Below are 5,575 nucleotides of genomic sequence, written 5' to 3' on the forward strand. Positions count from 1 at the left end.
TTTCGTGCGGACGTTCCTGGACTTTCGCTGTATTCTTTACGAATAAATACGTTTCTTCCTACTACAAGAGGACTGGTTCTTTTGTGCGAGCAGGAGCACGGGAGTGCGCGAGTGCGGAGGATTGAGTGCGGGAGTGCATAACAAAAAATTAGTCAACTGTTTGCTATCGTCGAGTAAATACGAGTTGTGTGTTAGGCTGCGGTCAACTTTACGCTACAAATACTTCAAAAGCGTTCTTCTCCTTTTTTCTTATTAAAAGGAAGGAAAAGAAAAACGCTTCGAAACATTTGTAGCGTCAAGTCGACTGCAACCTTAATAAGTTATGTGTTGTGTGTTGCGTGCGTCTCTTTTGTGAAGTAAATAAAATAGTAACATAAAAAATACTTCCGATTAATTATTCAGTGTGGATCTCTATTAGTGAAAATGTATGAGTTGATCTGTATTAGTGAAAATGTATGTTAAATTTAGTGAAAGTTACAATGAACTTGCTCTAAGCTACGATCCATCGGAAAATGCATCTTTCTCATCGTCTTTTTCAAGAAACTAGAGCAACACGAAGTCATCGAATCATCTCTACATCATCTCTGCAAGGTAAGAGCGCGAGTGAGAAAGAGAGAGAATGTGTGTGTGTGTACTAGCGCGTCGCGATCAGCTGATGGCAGCGTCGTCGCGGGCGCTCTTGCCGTAAGCGCCCGCGACGACGGTGAGCCGCGCCGCTCCTGCCTGCCTCTAGTATCTGGCCCGTCATTCGATATCTTTTCCTCTTTATAATTCAAAAACTAAGCTTCGGAGAAAATTTTGCAAGAGGAAAAATCATTTCAGAATTAAGTTTAGAATACGACATTTTAAGGACAAGTAGTTGTTCTGAATCACCCTGTATAATGAACAACAAAAATAGACTGATGCTTTTAGAGTTAAACAGCTGGAGGAGCTCTTTGAACACTCCATCTATATTAATTTTCTAAATTCAATTTTAATAAATATACATATGTATATACTACATTATTCTAAGCAGATAACTCTTGTTACATGTTCTAATTTTATTACTTTGTGAAATATGCGTGTATGTCTATACATATAATACATTAGTATTGACCAATATATATATTTATATTAAAAAAAAATATAATAAAAAACTTTCTTTATAATAAAACACAAATAATAAAATATAATTAAAAATTTTATTTTACTAAAGCAAATTTTTATAAATGAATTTTTTTTATTTTGTTCTTAATAATAACATATTTTGCAACATATATGCCAAAGTTTTCAATAATTACATTGTAATTACATAAATATATTTTATAATCAATAATTATTTAATAACTTTAGATTAATTATATAAATCACAAAACGGTATGTTGGGGAAGGAGAAAGATGGCGGAGTGAGAGGTGGTGACAGTGAGAGGTCTGAGAGAAAAGACGAAGGAAAAGTGGAAGGAAGTGAGCTGGAGAGGAAGAAAATATAGAGATGGATGGAGGATAAGGAGGCGCAGTACAGGAATTGGAAGAGACGAGAAGGAGAAAAGAAGAAGGAAGTTAGAAGGAGGTAAAGTTAAGAAGAGGATGAGTTGGCAGATCGGAGCGAAGAAGAAGGACAAGGAGTGGGGAGGAGGTGGAGCGGCCGGAGCGAGAGATCGATAGGAGAGAGTGGAAAGGATTGGAGAAAAAGCGCGTGAGGTCGAAGAGGTACAAGCGGAAAGGGAGCAGACGGGGGGATAGATGTGATCGAAAAGTCGATAGCGCAAAGAAGGAGGAAAGAGTGGAGGATAGAAGGCGAACAGATGGGAGAGGTGACGGCAGAAGGAGAGAGGAAGGAAAGAATGTAGCAGAAGCACAGTCAGAAGTCAGAACACGGAGCGGTGAGTGTAGGAGAGCTGAGATGAGTGACGGGATCGAGTAATCGAGTAATCGAGAAGTGGCCGCGAGAAAGAGAAAGTGGAAAAGGAAGGTGCTCAGGAGTGCAGAAGGAGTAAGAGAGGTGACAGACAGTGCAGGTGACACGAGAAATCGAAGGATAGAGAAGAAGGGAGCAACAAGAGAGGTGATATGTAGAAGGAGAGGAGGAAGAGAGAAAGAAGAGACAGGGCGGGGCGAAGAGATCGAGTAATCGGGAAATAATCAACGAGGAAAAGAAGTGGTAGGAGAAGGAGCCAGGGAGTACAGAAAGAGTAGGAGAGAGGATAGGCGGTGGAAGTGACAAGACATAGGAAGAGAAGACGGAGGAAAAGGCAGAGGCGGAAAAAGTGACAGAGACGAAAGGGAGAAGGAGAGGTGAAAGAGGAGACGAGAGGAGAAAGAGGACAGAAGGAAGGAAGAGTAGGTGAGAGAGAAACGACAGGAGGAGTGAGAGGATTGGACGGGAGGTGCGAGAGATCGACGAGTACAAGGAGTCGAGCGATCGATAGTAGAGAGTAAAGAGAGATTAGCCGGAGAGATCGAGAGATCGATTCGGTAGGAGGAGGTATAGAAAGAGGGGAAAGTGCGAGGCTGGTATGGAGGGGAGGAAAGGCACCGATGAAAGAGAAAGTGAAAGTAGAAGGCAGCCAAGGTACACAGGCGAAAGCGATAGAGGAAGCGGAGGAGAGGAAAGAAAAGTAAGACGTGAGAGGAAAAGCGAGAGAAGAGGCTCAGAGAAGAGGAGAAAGTGGAGGAAAGAAGGTAGGAGAGGAAAGAGAGAGAGAGAGAAAGAGAGAGGAAGAAAGGGGGGCGATAGAAGGTTGCTGGCGTAGGCGGAATGATAGAGGTTAGGAGCACGTGTATGCAGGGAAGGCAGCTCGGCTTCTCGCTTACACGTGTGTTAGAAATAAGGATGGATGACTGAACAATTAATAATATGCATAGGAAGAAGAGAGAAAGGACGTAGAGGACCAAAGAGGAAGGAAGCGGAGTGAGAGAAAGGGAGAGAGCAGGAGAGAGAAGAGACGAGGAGGGTAGGAGAAGAAAGTGTTGGCGGGGAGAAGGAGTGGCACAGAAGAGAAGTCAGAGGAGAAGGCGAAGAAAAGAAAGAGAAGAGGATGGCAGGAGGAGAGAAAGAGAGCGGAAGGAAGGACTGGATGGACGTGCTGAGAGCAGAGTGGCCAGATCGTGGACGAGAGTCACGCGAGAGTCGCGTGGTAGGGATGACGCACACAATGACAAAGCACGTCTGTGAGCGCTGGGAGCTTCGGGCCGCCTCGGCTAAATAGACGAAGATAGCCACATATGTCTCACTCTTTCTCTCGCGCTGCGTTCTCGCTCGCTGCTCGCCCGGCTCACCGAGCTGCTAGCCGCCAGCCGGTAATAAAGAACACTGAACAGGGCCTCTATTCTTGAATTCATTCGTAAGAGAAACGTATGCGCAAATTATGTTCTTACAGAAAAGTTGCAAATTGATTAGCTATCGTATAGTTTTTAGCCAATAAAGCCAATTTAGCCAATTTAGCCAATCTCTTTACGAATGAATTCAAGAATAGAGGCCCTGATATAAGAAAAATTTCTATTGCGCGAAACGCGCAAACGAATATTATCCTATTATATGTATATTGTACATATCTGTATATTTATATATATATACATGTAATTACAATTGCGACAATAGATTTCCACGTCACCCAAGAGGTACTATTGTTGACGCGTTTTTTTTTGTGGTTTCCCCTGTAGGCCTAGTCCACTAGAAAATAATATTATATCTTTTAGACACTCGTCTTTGTGACAAGTGTGATATGTCAAGGTGGAAATATAGCAGAACAAAGAATATTAAATGACTGTGATAAACAGAAGTAATCGACTATAGCGACTATTAGTTACAATTAAGAAAAATGTGAAACAGTACAATATTTATCTAATTCTATTATCCCAGAATATATTATAAAATAGCATCACCTGATGTTCACAGAACGAGGATTCCTCTAATGATCGAGAGTACTATTCAAGTTACACATTTATTCGCGAGTCACAAGATTATAAGTTATTTAACTAATTGTTTAGTAACGCAATAAGTATGTTAACCCAGTGGGAACACTGACGTCGAATCAACGTTGATTCTCACTCAGTGTTCTCACTGGGAAGGATCGCGGATACGGTCAATAAAACTGGAAGTTTTTAATATTTATATTTTTATTCAATTTACATATAATGAATATTTATTATAATGTTTTTATCAGTATTATATCAGTATTATGCGTAATACTGATTAATAATGGGATATTGTCGTGGGCCACCCCTGACGCGGCCCCGTTGGGCGTACCAGCATCCTCGTTTGCGACCGCGTCCTGTTCCACGTCGAATTCCTGAAACAAATACATAAATGGTATTAAAATACTGCAAATATATACGAAATATAAAAAATAAATAGGATAGTATAAAAATACTCTAAATAATAATTATAAAATTTAATATTATATATTATTATAGATTAGGGCGGAGTGAAAGTGTAAAAATTATGTTAATTAAATAGCGGTAGTATGGACAAGTTGTGATTTTGCATAAATTAGAAAAGTACGCAAGCTTTTCTGCATTTACAAAATCGATGCAATTTTTGCATTTTCACTCCGCTGTAATATACATAAATATTGTTACGCCCGCTAATATTGGACGCCCGGTGTATGGCGATTTGGCACCACGCTTTGGTGTTACGCTCGCGATGATTCCGGCCCTCGTTGGAAAGCGGCGCCCGGTATCGTGGCGGGTTGCCACGATACCGATGAGTTGTTGTTTGTTATGTTACGCGATCGAGAGATCAAGTCTGGTTCTTGAACCGGACGGACGTCTGTGGTTGAATAAATCCGTTTTACGTTCTCTACGAAGTCTCTCGCTTTCTTTATCGCGCGCGCGAGTGTACCCGTGACGCGCCGAGCCGGTACGCGGGTGCTCGAGTGCGCGAAGAGTTGTGAACCGGACGTAACATTTTGGGGGCTCGTCCGGGATCTAAATGGCCGCACGTCCGAAGAGACGGATCGTGGAAGTACTAGAGCCGAATACAGCCCTTCATGCGGTGCTCGAGGAGGTGCGCCGTCTGCGGGAGGAGCAGACGCGTCAGGCTGCCGAATTTTCGGAGATGTTTCGGCGGCGTGATGAGGAGCTGCAGCAGCATAGAGCTCAACAGCTAAGTCGCTCTCATAATATCGGGGCCGCAGAATCACACCGGGAGGGAATAAGTCGCGCCGGTCCGGGGCGCCTATGCGCTGGGGAAGGCGGTCGCGCCGGTTCGGAGCGCCTATGCGCTGGGGAAGGCGATCGCGCCGGTCCGGAGCGTCTATGCGCTGGGGAAGGCGATCGCGCCGGTCCGGAGCGTCTATGCGCTGGGGAAGGCGGTCGCGCCGGTTCGGAGCGCCTATGCACTGGGGAAGGCGGCGTGTGTACGTCGCTTGGTTATAAACTTAAACCGGATACGTACGAGGGAACCGTTCCGCTGCACGAATTCTTTTCGCAGTTCGATCTGATCGCGCGTGCGAATGGCTGGGGGGACGCTTTAAAAACGGTGGCCCTCGCCTCGTGCTTAAGGGGAAAAGCGCGTTCGGTCTTAGAAACCGTGTCGGACTTGGACAATTTAGAATATGCAGAATTAAGATCCAAGTTAGAGTTGCGCTTTGGA

The sequence above is a fragment of the Vollenhovia emeryi genome, unplaced genomic scaffold (genome assembly GCF_000949405.1).
Source record: "Vollenhovia emeryi isolate VEMERY1.0 unplaced genomic scaffold, V.emery_V1.0 DF939780.1, whole genome shotgun sequence".
NCBI classification, from domain to species: domain Eukaryota; kingdom Metazoa; phylum Arthropoda; class Insecta; order Hymenoptera; family Formicidae; genus Vollenhovia; species Vollenhovia emeryi.